Below are 15,828 nucleotides of genomic sequence, written 5' to 3'. Positions count from 1 at the left end.
TCCCAGCTTCATGGCATCTGCATAGCCTGGAATCAACAACGCTCACTGTCTCACGGCTCTTGGGTGCCTTCCATCTCACAGTTGGGGTGGGCTCTTACCCTTCACTTCTTTCTCCGTGGTACTAAGCACAACACAAGAGGGAAAAACAGAACTTATCAGAATCTGCAGTGTTGTGTAGGTTCTTCTTCTCCCATCTCCCATTACACCTTTATAGATACAATTAAAAAGCACGCAACGCACACTCAGCCTTTGGAGCTCCTGGCCAGAGAATGCTGTGAAAGCTAAGACTATAATGGGGTTCAAGTAAGAACTAGGTACAGTAACTCCTCACTTAACGCTCACATGCTCTTGAAAAATGCGACTTTAAGTGAAACGATGTTAAGCAAGTCCAATTTCCCCATAAGCATGAATGTAAATGGGGGGTTATGCTGCAGGGAATTATTTTTTGCCATACAGGACAGTACTATAGTTGGGGAGTGCCCCCGCCTTACCCCACACGTGCACAGCCCACTGGCACTGGTGACAATGAGGCAGGCAAGGAGGCTGAAGGTGCTATAGGCTAGCAGAAGCACATTGCACAGGAGCAGCGGCAGCTCCCCTCTCTGCAAGCACCAGGGTCGGGGGCCTCAACCCTCGGCTGCCTCTTCCCCCAAGCCCCCACCCTTAACCTGCCTCTTCTTCCCCCCTCCTTCCCCTTTACTTCACACTCCGGGTCCTCGCTCCTGCCCGCAGCCATCAGCTGGCTTGCGGCGTTTGGAAGCAGGGGAGGGAGGCGGAGCCTGCACAATGAGTCTTCACTCCCCGTCCCCAGACGCCACAAGCCAGCTGATTGCCACAGGCAGGAGGCCGTGGGGGAAGGCACTGATCCGCGGGGTCTGCTGGCGGGCGGGAAGTGCTGGGGTGGGGGGGCATAGGAGAGCTGATGGGGGGCTGCCGACTGTGGACAAAGCAGGCAGCCAAACGCTGTTATAGCGAAGCATTGCACAACTTTAAATACAGCATGTTCTGTAATTGACCAGGGACCTAAGATTGAAACAATGTTAAGCGAGAGGATGTTAAGTGGAGAGTTACTGTCAATTCATGGAGGATGAGTCCATCAACGGCTATGAGTCAGGATGAGCAGGGATCGTGTCCCTGGCCTCTGTTTGCCAGGAGCTGGGAATGGGTGACAGTGGATGGATCACTTGGTAATTCCCTGTTCTGTTCATTCCTTCTGGGGCACCTGACATTAGCCACTGTCGGTAGACAGGATACTAGGCTAGATGGACCTTTGATCTGACCCAGTCTGGCCATTCTTACGTTCATATGTTAAGCAGCCTGTTGCACCTGCATCCAAGACAGTCACTGAGCAGAGGAGACTGTTGTCCCTTCCCTTGGTCGTAATCCCACAGAGCCCCATGGCCAACAAGGAGGCTCACGGCCTCTGAAGAAAACTTGAGTGGTACGGATGAGGGATAGAGGCCATAATTGTTCACTCACAGCCAGTCATGGAGAAGGCAGAAAGCTGAGAACTCTTCATCTCTGCTTACAAGGATATCCAGGCTGCTCAGGTTCACTTCTTCCAGTTTCTCCTCCGGCTCCAGCTCCTGGACAATTCCTCTGCAAACTAATAAAGACAAGCAGGAGCTATCATTACACAGAGCTCTATTAACACCCTCATCCCTGCCTCCCTCTCCCATCCCATCTACAGCCGCCCCAGTCGAGGAACAGAGACTGAGCCCACACTATCAGTCACCGCTCCACTCTACAATCCACTGCTCCCCACGGGTTTCGTCCCCTAGCTCGCCTGCCCGTGTGCTATGAAGGGTGAGTGTTGGGCAGGAAGGAGAAAGAAGGGCTGAGGGGCCCCATGGGTGGAGGGAGGAATTGGGGTGCAGGTTGGGAATGTTGGACAAAGGAGAAAAGGGCACTGGGGGCCCACAGATCTAGGGACAGAGTGGGGTGCAGGTTGCGGTGGGAGGGAGGAAAAAGGGGACTGAGGGGCCCAATGGATGGGGAAATGAACTGGGAGGCTGTTGGGGAGGAAGGGGCGCTGAGCAGTCCCTACAGGTGGGGATGGATGGAGGCGCAGGTTGTGGGTGAGCTGGGAGAATGTTGGAGAGAGATGGGATCTGAGGAGTCCCTTGAATGGAGGAATGAACTGGGGGATACAGGCGTGTAGGTTGGGGACAGTTGTTGCAGGCTCGGGGGTGGTGGGGGGAGGAGGGCGAAGGAGGCTATGGGAGAAGGCATGTATGGGGAAGTTGGGATGGGGTGCAGGTTGGGGTGGCCTAGGAGGTGTTGGAGGGAGAAGCAAGGACTGAGGGGCCCAACAGATGGGGGGATAGACGGGCGTGGGCTGGTTTTGGCTAGAGGAACGGGCGTTCAGATTGGAGAAGGCTGCAGGCATAGGGGCGGTGGGTGGGTTGGGGACCGGGAAGCAGGTTGGGAAGGTTGGGGCGGGCTAGGGGTTAAAGGGGGACGAGGAAAGTCAGGGCGGGCTGGGGTGCGGGAGGGAAGAGGAAGTTTGTGGGGGCTGAGGGGGTTAGAGAATGTCACGGGGCGGGAGGTTGGGGGTGGGGAAGGTCGCGCGCACTAGGGATGCAGGGGCTGGGGGCACCAAGGGGGCTTGGGAAATTCACAGTGTGCTGGGGCACCGTGGGGAGGGAAGCTTGTGGCACACTGAAGGTGTGGGGAAGGGGTGGCCCATGAGGAGCTGGGGAAGCTCACAGCAGTGTGGGGGCACGGGGGCATGGGGTTGGGGATGGTTGCAGGGGCTGTGGCTGGGCAGGGGCTATGGGAGCCTGGGGGAGAAGGCACGCTGGGAGGGTGGGGCGTGGCTGGGTGAGAGAAGCTGTGGGGATGGGGCGGAAAGGCGAACTGGTGGTGCCAGGGGCTGTGGGGATGCCGGGGAGGAAAGACACGCTGGGGGGGCTGTGGCTGGGTGAGGGAAGCGGTGGAGATGAGGAGGGCTGTGGCTGGGCAGCGGGGAGGAAAGACGCACTGGGGTGATGGGGTGCGGGGGCACTGTGGGGCCCGTGGGGAGGGAAGCTTATGGCACACTGAAGGTGTGTGGGGAAGGGGTGGCCCATGAGGAGCTGGGGTAGCTCACAGCAGTGTGGGGCACGGGGTATGGGGGTTGGGGAGGTCGCAGGGGCTGTGGGAGCCAGGCGGGAGGAAAGGTGCACTAGGAGGGTGGGGGCTGTGGCTGGGTGAGGAAGCTGTGGGGATGGGGAGGAGAGGCGTGCCGGGGTGGGGAGGGGCTGTGGAGCCCGTGGGGAGGAAAGACAAGCCGGGGGCTGTGGCTGGGTGAGGGAAGCGGTGGAGATGGGGGCTGTGGCTGGAGGGTTATGGGGTGCCGGGGAGGTGGGGGTGGGGAGGGGGCTGTGGCTAGGCGAGGAGAGGCACGCTGGGGGTGCCGGGAGGAAAGAGGCGCTGTGGGAGCCCGTGGGAGGAAAGATGCGCCGGGGCTGTGGCTGGAGGTGCAGGGGAGGTGGGTTGTGGCTAGGCAGGGGAGGAAAGGAGGGCTGTGGGAGCCCGTGGGGAGGAAAGGGGCGCCGGGGCTGTGGCTGGGTGAGGGAAGCAGTGGAGGTTGGGGGCTGTGGCTGGAGGGTTATGGGGTGCCGGGGTGGGGTGGGTGAGGGGCTGTGGCTGAGGAGAGGCACGCTGGGGGTGCCGGGGAGGAAAGACGCGCCAGGGGCTGTGGCTGGGTGAGGGGTGCTGGGGGAGGAAAGGCGCTGGGGAGGCGGGGGCTGGGGCCGTGGGGAGGAAAGATGCGCGGGGCTGTGGCTGGAGGTGCAGGGGAGGGGTTGTAGGAGCCTGTAGGGGAGGAAAGACAAGCCGGGGGCTGTGGCTGGGTGAGGGAAGCGGTGGAGATGGGGGCTGTGGCTGGAGGGTTATGGGGGTGCCGGGGGGGAGGTGGGGAGGGGGCTGTGGGAGCCCGTAGGGGGAGGAAAGACAAGCCGGGGGGGGCTGTGGCTGGGTGAGGGAAGCGGTGGAGATGGGGGCTGTGGCTGGAGGGTTACGGGGTGCCGGGGAGAGGTGGGGTGGGGTGGGGAGGGGCTGTGGCTAGGCGAGGGGAGGAGAGGCACGCTGGGGGTGCTGGGGAGGAAAGGCGCTGGGGAGGCGGGGCTGTGGAGCCGTGGGGAGGAAAGATGCGCCGGGGGGGCTGTGGCTGGAGGTGCAGGGAGGGGAGGGGGTTTTGGGAGCCCGTAGAGGGGAGGAAAGACAAGCCGGGGGGCTGTGGCTGGGTGAGGGAAGCGGTGGAGATGGGGGGGGCTGTGGCTGGAGGGTTATGGGGATGCCGGGGGAGAGGTGGGGGTGGGGTGGGGAGGGGGCTGTGGCTAGGCGAGGGGAGGAGAGACACGCTGGGGTGCCGGGGGAGGCGGTGGTGCTGGGGGGGGCTGTGGGAGCAGTTCGGGGGCCGGTCCCAAACACCCCGCGGGTGAGGGCGGGGTCGCTCGGGGGCCCCACGTCCCGAGGCCGCAGCACCTCCTGCCCACCGCACCCGAGTTCCCCGCTTATCACGAGCGGCCTCCAGACCGCTGACGTCACTTCCGCTCCAGGCCCCGCCCTGCGAGCGCAGCCCTTCGCGCCCAAAGCGCCGCCCGCTGGGTCCGCGTGGGCTGATGGGAGTTGTAGGCCGGGGCGCACTACAACTCCCACAAGCCCCTGCGTCCTCCCGCCCTGCGCCCCTCCCCGCAGCGGGGCTGGGGGCTCTGGCTGGGACCCCCACTATTAACTCTCCCCCGCCCCGGTGAAGGATTTAACAGCTGGAGACTGGGGCCGTGTGCAGAACAGATGCAGAACTGTGTAAAAACCACCAGTGCCCGAGAGAGAGATGGACCCGGATCGATCCTATCCGCTTTAAAAACAGATCGACAGACTGGAGCCAAGGAGGCAACACTGGAAAGGAAACGTAGCGGGGAGGGTTTTGCTAGGGAACAGCGGCTATTAATTATTCCCCCCTCCCCCTGGGATCCCATCCTCCCCACTCCCAGCCTCGTCACCCCCAATTCCTCCCCACGAGCCACGTCACCCCCCAATTCCGTCCCCCTCCCCAGCCCGTCACTCTCTGATTCCTCCCCTCCCCGTCTCACCTGGGGCTCCGCAGGCTGCCAGCTGCAGTGCGATTCCCCTGCAGCGGGGGCCGCGGCTGCTGCTGGGAGACTGCAGCTGCAGAGCCCAGCGTCCTTTGCCCCAGCGCTACCTTCCCCCGGTTTGCCCCGCAGCCCCCCGAGCCCCGTCACCCCCAGAGTCTCCCCTCCCAGTCTCGTCTTACCTTGGGCTCCGCAGGCTGATTGAATCAGCTCCCGCAGGCTGAGAGCTGCAGCCTGATTCAATCAGCCGGCCGGAGGCCAAGGTAAGAGGAGACTCGGAGCGCAGGAATCCGGGGGTGACGAGGCTCGGGGGGCTGCCAGGCAAACCGGGGGAAGGGAGCGCTCGGGAAAAGGAGGCTCTAGCTGCACAGAGCCAGGGGTCCTGTCTCCCAGCAGCACCCCCAGCTGCTCGCTGTATGGTAACCCTAACAACAGGTTCTAAACCCGCTTCAAATTTAGCAACCGGTTCCTGCGAACCGGCTCCAGCTCCCCACTGTACGTAGGTATCTGTGCCCCCCACGCCCCCCTAAGAAACCAAGGGAACCCTACAGCCTGGACGTAGATATCTCTGCCCCCCAGAAACTCCCTAATCCTTCCCGGGATTCCTCCTACCTGGACATAAATATTTGTGCCCCCCACGAAACCCCTAAGCCCCCCCAAGGTCCCCTCCAGCCTGGACGTAGGTATCTGTGCCCCCACACAAACCCCGTAAGCCTCCCAAGGATCTCTACAGCCTGGATGTAGGTATCTGCTCCCCACAAACCCCCTAAGCCCCAGAGGACCCTACAGCTTGGATGTAGGTATCTGTGCCTGCACTCCCGAAACCCTAAGCCCCCGCTCTGGGACCCCTACAGCCTGGACAGAGGTACCTGTGCACCCCCGAACTCTAAGCACACCCAGGACCCCTACAGCCAGGATGCAGGTATCTGAGCCCCACAACCCCTAAGGCCCGGGATCCCTCCAGCCTGGAAATTGATATCTGTACCCCCAAGCCCCTAAGCACCCTGGGAGTCCTCCAACCTGGACGTAGGTATCTGTGCCCCACATGAACCCCCTAAGCCCCCCAGGGACCCCTCCAGCCTGGGACGTAGGTATCTGTGCCCCCACAACCCCCCGAAGCCCCCTGGGACCCCTACAGCCTGGACATAGAAATATGTGCTCCCCACGAACCCCCAAAGGCCCAAAGGGAACCCTACAGCCTGGACATGGGTATTTCTGCCCCCTACCAGGGCCGGCTCCAGACCCCAGCGTGCCAAGCGCACGCGTGGGGCGGCATTTTCCCTGGAGGGCAGCAGGCGGGCCCGGCGGACCTTCCGCAGTCATGCCTGTGGATACTCCACCGGAGCTGCCGCACCAGCTGCGGGAGGTCCACTAGAGCCAGGGGACCAGCGGACCCTACGCAGTCATGTGGGAGGTCCTCTGATCCCACGGCTCCGGTGCACCTCCTGCAGGCATGACTGCTTGGGGCGACCAAATTCCTAGAGCCGCCCCTGCCCTCCACGAACTCCCAAAGTCCCCCAGGGTTGCCTAAACCCTAGAAGTTGCTATCTGTGCCCCCAAAAAAGATTCTAAGCCCTCCAGGGGCCCCTACAGACTGGATGTAGGTATTGGTGCCCCCCACAAACCACCTAAGCCCACAAGGGACCCCTGCAGCCTGGACGTAGGAATATGTGCTCCCCACCAACACCCTAAACCCCAGAGGAAACCCTACAGCTTGGATGTAGGTATCTGTGCCCCCCACGAATCCTCTAAGCCCCCCAGGGACGTCTAATGCCCGGAGATAGGAATCTGTGCCCCCTCCCGAAACCCTAAGCCCCCGCTCTGGGACCCCTACAGCCTGGACAGAGGTACCTGTGCACCCCCGAACTCCATAAGCACACCCAGGACCCCTACAGCCAGGATGCAGGTATCTGAGCCCCCCACAACCCCCCTAAGGCCCCGGGATCCCTCCAGCCTGGAAATTGATATCTGTACCCCCCCAAGCCCCCTAAGCACCCTGGGAGTCCTCCAGCCTGGACGTAGGTATCTGTGCCCCCCACAAACCCCCTAAGCCCCCCAGGGACCCCTCCAGCCTGGGACGTAGGTATCTGTGCCACCCCAAACCCCATAAACGCCCCTAGGACCTTCCAGCCTGGACGTAATTGTAACCCTTCTGCCAGGCTGAATTGAGAGCAGCAAGGGCCGGGTTCAATACATAGGGGTCCCTCCCTTACAACGTAATGCAAACCAGCTTGAGCTCCCACCCAGTGACCTGGAAAATCTTACACACACACCCCTCTGGGCACCTCAAAGAGGCAATAGTTCCCCTCCCACAGGCACAGAGTCTCGGTGTAGCAGAAAATGTTTAATAACATAAGATAAACAACATAGCATTAAATTGGGAAAACACCTCAACTAAGCCGAGTCCTTTTCCCTGGGCTCTTGAGTCCAGCAACCCCCAAATCACCCCAAGACTCCAAAGTCAGTCCCACAGCCCCAGAGTCTCTCTGCAAGTGTTTTCCCCCTGCCAGCCTGGGTAGAAAGGGGAACCTTACATGGTCCAGGGCTAACTGCCCTACCTCTCCCTGGGATTCTGCTTCCGCCTTCCCCACGAACTGCTCACCTCTGCTCCACCAGCCATCCCACAAACTGCTCCGCTCTACCAGCTGCGCTGCTCCGCAATATAGCTTCAGGCTCCCCCACTACTTAAAACAGCTCAGGTCAAAATCCAAAAATGAGCTCTGCTATTCAAGACCGGAAAGAAAAGCAGGTGCAATCAGAGTTTCTGGCTCACCCAAGGAGCCCACTCCCTTGTCTAGCAAGTGCCACTCCATTCGTGGTGAGATTCCCTGTCATAAAGCAGTTTCACAGTTCCTCATCCACACTCAGGGTGACAACACCCCCCTTCTGCCACCCTAACAACAAAGAAACTGGGAATCCCACAGTTGCCAAAGCAACCATCCCAGGATGCCATGGGCTGTGCCTATGCAAACACGATCAGCCTCTGAAATTATTTTCCGCACTCACCATAATTCACCACCAGATGTCAGGGTAGAGCTCATCCTGACTCTGCTTACATAGGTATCTGTGCCTCCCACGAAACCCCTATTTCCCCCCGGACCGCTACAGCCTGTACGTTGGTATATGTGCCCCCCACGAACCCTCCAAGCCCCACAGCCATCCACCATGGACGTAGGTATCTGTGCCCCCCACAAAACCCGTACTCCCCCCAGGAACATCTACAGCTTGGATATAAGTGTCTGTGCCCAGCCCCAAATCCACTAATCCCCTTGGAACCCCTCCAGCCTGTACATAGATATCTCTGCACCCCACAAATCCCCTCAGAACACATGGGAACCCTAAAGCCCCCCCAAATCCCCTAAGCCCCCCCAGGAAACGTACAGAATGAAGAGAGGGCTGGAGGGTCCACCTGAACCCCCCAAGCCCCCCCCTGGGATGCCTACAACCTGTAGACAGGGCTAGGGGGCCCCGTGAAACTCCCTAAGCCACCCGGGACTCCTACAGCCTGGAGAGAGGTCAGGGGGTTCCCCCGAACCCCTAAGTCCACCCGGGAGCTCTACAGCCTAGAGAGAGGTCTCGGGGTCCCCCCGAATCCCCCTAAGCCCCCTGCGACTCCTACACCTTGGAGAGAAGGCTGGGGAGCCCACGGAACCCCCTAAGCCCCACCAGGAACCCTACAGCCTGGAGAGAGAGCTGGGGGTCGACCAAAATCCCCCTGTCCCCCTGGGACACCTAAAGCGTGGAGAGAGGGCTGGGGGGGGCAGAACCCCTTAAGATGTCAGGGTAGAGCTCATCCTGACTCTGCTTTAATAGGTATCTGTGCCTCCCACGAAACCCCCAATTCCCCCCGGACGTCTACAGCTTGGAGAGAGATCTGGGGGTCCCCCCGAACCCCCTAAGCCCCCCTGGGACCTCTACAGCCTGCAAAGAGGCCTGGGGAACCCACCCAGGAACACCGTAAGCCCCCCCGGGAACACTACAGCCTGCAGAAAGGCCTGGGGGGGTCTCCCCGAACCCCCTAAGCCCTCCAGGGACCCCTACAGCCTGCAGAGAGGCCTGGGGGGTCCCCCTGAAACCCGTAAGCCACCCTGGGACCCCAAAAGCCTGCAGAGAGGCCTGGGGGGTCCCCCCAAACCGTTAAGCCCCCATGGGACCCCTACAGATGGCAGAGAGGGCTGGGGGTTCTCCCCGAACCCCGTAAGCCCCCCAGGGACCCCTACAACCTGCAGAAAGGCCTGGGGGTCCCCCCAAACCCCGTAAGCCCCCGTGGGACACCAACAGCCTGAAGAGAGGACTGGGGGGGTCTCCCCGAACCCCCTAAGTAAGTCCCCTTGGGACCCTTACAGACTGAAGAGAGGCCTACGGGGTCCCCCTGAATCCTGTAAGCCCCCCAGGGATCCCTACAGCTTGCAGAGAGGCCTGGGGGGTCCCCCCGAACCCCATAAGCCCCCCTGTGATCCCAACAGCCTGCTGAGAGGCCTATGGGGTCCCCCCAAACCCCAAAAGTCCCCCGGTGAACCCTACAGATTGCAGAGAGGCATGGGGGTCCCAAAATCATTACACCCCCATGGGACCCCTACAGACTGCAGAGAGGCCTGGGGGTCTCCCCGAACCCCCTAAGTCCCCTTGGGACCCCTACAGCCTGCAGAGAGGCCTATGGGGTCCCCCCGAACCCCGTAAGCCCCCCAGGGACCCCTACAGCCTGCAGAGAGGCCTGGGGGATCCCCCCGAACCCCATAAGCCCCCATGGGACCCCAACAGCCTGCAGAGAGGCCTGGGGGGTCCCCCCCAAACCGTTACGCCCCCATGGGACCTTTACAGACTGCAGAGAGGCCTCGGGGAGTCTCCCCAAACCCCCTAAGACCTCCTGGGACCCCTACAGCCTGCAGAGACGCCTGGGGGTGTCCCATGGAGCAACAGTGACACCATGTGGCCACGCAGGGTAATGCATACAGCATTTCTCTCAGAGAAACAGTGACACCATGTGGCCACGCCGGGTAATGCTCAGAGCATTTCTCACGGAGCAACAGTGACACCGTGTGGCCACGCAGGGTAATTAACAGAGCATTTCTCACAGCACAACAGTGACACCGTGTGGCTACGAAGGGTAATGCACAGAGGATTTGTCACGGCACAACAGTGACACTGTGTGGCTACAAAGGGTAATACACAGGGCATTTCTCACAGAGGAACAGTGACACCGTGTGGCCTCGCAGCATAATGCACAGAGCAGTTCCTGTATGGAGCTACAGTGTCACCATGTGGCCAAGCAGGGTAATGCACAGAGCATTTCTCATGGAGCAAAATGACACCATGTGGCCACGCAGGGTAATGCTCAGAGCAATTCCTGCATGAAGCTACAGTGGCACCGTGTGGCCACGCGGGGTAATGTATAGAGCATTTATCATGGAGCAACAGTGACACCGTGTGGCCACGCAGGGTAATGCACAGAGCTTTTCTCACAGAGGAACAATGACTCTGTGTGGCCACGCAGGGTAATTAACAGAGCATTTCTCACAGCACAACAGTGACACCGTGTGGCCACGCAGGGTAATGCACCAAGGATTTGTCACGGTGCAACAGTGACACCGTGTGGCTACGAAGAGTAATGCACAGGGCATTTCTCACTGAGGAACAGTGACACCGTGCGGCCATGCAGGGTAATGAACAGGGAATTTGCTGCATGGTGCTACAGTGACACCATGTGGCCACACAGGGTAATGCACAGAGCATTTCTCATGGCGCAACAGTGAAACCATGTGGCCACGCAGGGTAATTCACAGAGCATTTCTCACGGTGCAACAGAGACACCGTGTGGCCACAAAAGGTAATGCACAGAGCAGTTCCTGCATGGATCTACAGTGACACCATGTGGCTATGAAGGGTAATGCACAGGGCATTTCTCACAGAGGAACAGTGACACCATGAGGCCATGCAGGGTAATGCACAGAGTAGTTCCTGTATGGAGCAACAGTGACACCATGTGGCCACGAAGGGTAATGCACAAAGCACTTTTCACGGAGCAACAGTGACACCGTGTGGCCACGACGGGTAATGCACAGAGCAGTTCCTGCATGGAGCAACTGTGACACCGTGTGGCCACGACGGGTAATGCACAGAGCAGTTCCTGCATGCAGCTACAGTGACACCATGTGGCCACGCAGGGTAATGCACAGAGTATTTCTCACGGAGCAACAGTGACACCGTGTGGCCACGCAGGGTAATGCACAGAACAGTTCCTTCATGGAGCAACTGTGACACCGTGTGGCCACGACGGGTAATGCACAGAGCAGTTCCTGCATGCAGCTAGAGTGACACTGTGTGGCCACGCAGGGTAATGCACAGAGTATTTCTCATGGAGCAAGCGTGACACCGTGTGGCCACGAGGGTAATGCACATGGGATTTCTCACGGCGCAACAGTGACACCGTGTGACCAAGTAGGGTAATGCATAGAGCATTTCCTATACGGAGCAACTGTGACACCATGTGGCCATGAAGGGTAATGCACAGAGCATTTCTCATGGAGGAATAGTGACACCGTGTGGCCACGGAGGGTAATGCACAGAGCATTTCTCTCAGAGGAACAGTGACACCGTGTGGCCACGTAGGGTAATGCACAGAGCATTTCTCTCAGAGGAACAGTGACACCGTGTGGCCACGTAGGGTAATGCACAGAACAGTTCCTGCATGGAGCAACAGTGACACCGTGTGGCCACGCAGGGTAATGCATAGAGCAGTTCCTATATGGAGCTGCAGTGACACCATGTGGCCACGCAGGGTAATGCACAGAACAGTTCCTGCATGGAGCTACAGTGACATCGTGTGGCCATGAAGGGTAATGCACAAAGCACTTTTCACAGAGCAACAGTGACACCGTGTGGCCACGCAGGGTACCACACAGAGTATTTCTCATGGAGCAAGTGGGGCACCGTGTGGCCACGAGGCTAATGCAGATGGGGTTTCTCACGGCGCAACAGTGACACCATGTGGCCACGTAGGGTAATGCACAGAACCGTTCTTGCATGTAGCTACAGTGACACCATGTGGCTATGCAGGGTAATACACAGAGCATTTCTCTCAGAGGAACAGTGACACCGTGTGGCCAAGTAGGGTAATGCATAGAGCATTTCCTATATGGAGCAACAGTGACACCATGTACCCATGATGGGTAATGCACAGACCATATCTCACGGAGCAACAGAGACACCGTGTAGCCACGAAAGGTAATGCACAGAGCATTTCCTTCATGGAGCTACAGTGACACCGTGTGTCCACGCAGGGTAATGGTGTCACTGTTCCTCTGCGAGAAATGCTCTGTGCATTTCCCTGCGTGGCCACACGGTGTCACTATTGCTCCATGCAGGAACTGCTCTGTGCATTACCCCACATGGCCACATGGTCTCATTAGTTATTGCCCTCATGGAGCCACAGAGACACTAGGTCAGGGGTCAGCAACCTCTGGCAGCTGCGTGCCAAAGATGTCACAGGAGCCAATTTTCAATGGCACGCGGCTGCCTGCCGGGACTCCAGGGTGCCATTAAAAATCCTGCCAGCGCGGCAAGCCGCAGGGCCCGCACTCCCGGGCTAGAGCACCGGGCCTAGCGCAGCAAGCCCCCAGCCCCTCCCCTGGATCCCTGCCTCCCACACAGAGCTCTGGGTCCGGGGCTGAGTGCTCCTGTGGGGCAGCGTTTCTCTCTGCAGGGAGGAAAAGACGCTCCCCACTCATCCAGAGCCCTGCCCCCATGCGCGCAGCACTCTGAGGGGCGGGGCTGTGCGCTCCCGTGGGGCAGCATAGGCTGGCTCTGCTTGGAGGCTCCAGGTAAGGGGACCTGGTGCTGGGGGGCTTTGGTAAGGGGTGGGGGCAGGGTTGGTTGGATAGGGGTGGGATCCTGGGGTGGCTAGGGTTGGGGGTCTCTGGAGGCAGCAGACAGGGAATGGGGTGGATGGGGTCAGGGGACAGTTAGTGTGTGGGGTCTCTGGAGGAGGTGGTCAGGGGACAAGGAGCTGGGGGTTGGATGAGTCAGGAGTGTGGGGGCTCTCAGGAGGCAGGGGTGTGGAGGGGTTGCGGCAGGCAGGGAGCAGGGGAGGGTTGTACAGGTCGGGAGTGCTGGGGTGGGGAGTGGTTGGATGGGGCATGGGAGTCCGGGGTCTATCTCGGGTGTGGATAAGGGTTGGGGCAATCAGGGGACAGGTAGGGGTAGACTCCTAGGGGGCAGTGAGGGGACAAGGAGCTCAGGGGGTTGGATGAGTCAGGAGTTTGGGGAGAGGCTGTCAGGAGGAGGGTTGTATGGCTCAGGAGTTCTGGGGGTTCTGTCAGGGGGTGGGGGTGTGGATAAGGGTTGGGGCAGTCAGGGGACAGGTAGGGGGTAGGCTCCTAGGGGGGCAGTCAGGGGACACGAACAGGGAGGCTTAGATAGGGGATAGGGATCTGGGGGGCACTTAGGGGCAGGGGTCCCAGGAGGGGGTGGGCAGGGGACAAGGAGCAGAGGGGGTTGGAGGTTCTGAGGGGGGGCGTCACTTAGCCCTCTGCCCTGAGTCCCCCCCCACCACACACACACCCAGGCCCCTGCCCTGAGCCCTGTACCTCCCTCATACACAGCCAGCCCTCTCTTGACTCCTTCACCCCCCACGACACCTGCCCTGACTGTGGCACCCCCACACATACCCAGCCCCCCCCTGACACCTGCACCCCCCTCACATGGCCCCAGTCCTCTGCCCTGACTCTCGCACCCCTGCACATCCCCACCCCGAGCACCAAACGGGAGCTCCTGCACCCCCACTCACATTCCCACCTGCACCCCTCATACCAAATGGGAGCTGCCCAGGTAAGTGCCCCCACACCCAGATCTCCTGCCCCAACCCTGAGCCCCCTCCCTCATTCTAGCTCCTGGGCCAGACCCTTCAGCCCCAGCCCTGTGCTCCGTCCACTCCCACCCTCAGCTCAGTGCAGAGAGAGCAAGAGAATGGGCCAGAACCAGGGAGAAGGTAGCTACCCGCTGTATGGGGGCAGGGCCCCGCACAGCCTGCTGGCGGCCTAGTGGAACAGAACCCCAGACCAGCAGCTGGTTGTGCAGGCCAGCGGTGTAAGATCAACATTTTAATTTAATTTTAAATGAAGCTACTTAAACATTTTGAAAACCTTGTTTATTTTACAATACAACACTAGTTATATAATATATAGACATAGAAACTAAAGAGACCTTTTGAAAAACATTAAGGTTTCGCATGCCAGTAATAAATTTTAGAATGAATAAATGAAGACTCAGCACACCACTTGTGAAAGGTTGCCGTCCCCGATATAGACAATAACGCTATCTCACTCCAGTGTCTTCCTAAATGTTAATATTGCTTTTTTGATCTTTGAATCACAGCTATAGCAATAGACAAGACCTGAGCTAACATTTACCCTTCTATCTCTAACAATGCAGGCTGCATTTCAAACCTCTATTCCTTTACAGATCTTCCTAACCAGTCTTTAAAGTTCAGCCATGGGTCAAGGTCAGTTTGTGAGTTAATTAACTCTTGCTGGCCTCATCACCTTACAATGAGATATTACATTACACGCAGGTCACCACAAGGTCTCTGTGGCTTTGAGCTCCTTAGGACCTAGCCTTAAAAACGCTCTTTGCCACTGACCAATCCCTGTGAGAAGGGTGCAGGTCTCCCCTTTCTAGCTCCTCTTGGGCTGCTGGCACTTGCTGGGCAATGAGACCACGCTCTCCTGAGGGAACAGAGGTCTCTCCTTTACAGCGCTTTTCTCTCTGCCCCATTCGAACGCCCCTGGCTTAAGGACCACCCTGTAAGGAAGGTTGGGTCTCCTTTGCCAAGCAAATTAAACCACAGGTCACTTTGACATGCCTGGCAAAATGACTGCCCTGTAACCAAGCTGTAAGGTCTTATCCCTCGCACGCTTAAACTAGGGGAGCCTTTTTGTGCCTGTGGCTGAGCAACACCCCACCCCTTGAGAAGGCTTGAGCTTCCGTTTCTCTTAGTGACAGGAAATTCCCCCACAATTATTTCTACTGGACTTTTTTGAGATTTGAAGTGAAATCTTACTTGCGACCTATCCAGGTCAGATGCAACATAGTGTGGCGAAGGGGCAGCTGTAAGGGGATGGTGGAAGCCGTGGGAAAATTCGCCCCTTTTCTCAAAAAAGCCAAGAAATGGCCCAACCATGCAAATGTCACACCGTCTGGAAAGGAACAGGTGAGGTGGGGGGCTCCTTTCACACCCTCACTTCCACCTCATCCTTCCTCAAGTCCTTTTGCCCTGCCCAATTTACACCGCTCAACCAACCACAACTTTGACCCTTTGTTTTCTTGTGCACAAGAAAGATACCATCGCACTGATGAGTGTTCAACTGTAGACATTCGGACAGCTCCCTCAGCTGTGTCCAAATTCCAGGCCTTGTGTCTCTTTGGAGATAGACAGAGGAGATTCCTAGGGCTACGTCCGAAGGGATTGATGTGGCGGTCCTTTCTGAAATGTGTTGATGTTCAGGTGTTGTAAGCACATGCGGTGGTATTAAGAGCCAGCACGTGGGTGCACCTAACCCTACTAACAGGACTGCGTCACAAGGAAGGGGGGTCTTTTCTGGTAAAGGTTAGGGAGCACCAGTTATTTTCTTGGTGAGGTAGGAAGGTAAGTCCGGAAGGGTATCGCTGAGAGATGGAGGATTGATCGGAAAGGAAACACTCAGCAGGATCCCTCCCTTACCTGTTAATTTCCAGATCTTTTCACATTGGGGAC

At 58.7% G+C, this 15,828-nt stretch overlaps 1 long non-coding RNA gene across 7 annotated transcripts in view; it reads right to left on the bottom strand.

Moving 5' to 3' along the window:
- LOC120392074 overlaps positions 1 to 15,828 on the bottom strand; it is a 50,992-nt gene that overhangs the window by 22,886 nt on the left and 12,278 nt on the right. The gene's annotated exons all lie outside the window — the stretch shown is intronic.

Source organism: Mauremys reevesii, linkage group 27 (genome assembly GCF_016161935.1).
Source record: "Mauremys reevesii isolate NIE-2019 linkage group 27, ASM1616193v1, whole genome shotgun sequence".
NCBI lineage: Eukaryota > Metazoa > Chordata > Testudines > Geoemydidae > Mauremys > Mauremys reevesii.
The sequence above is the reverse complement of the archived record's forward strand: the minus strand, read 5'-3'. Positions and strand labels throughout refer to the sequence as shown.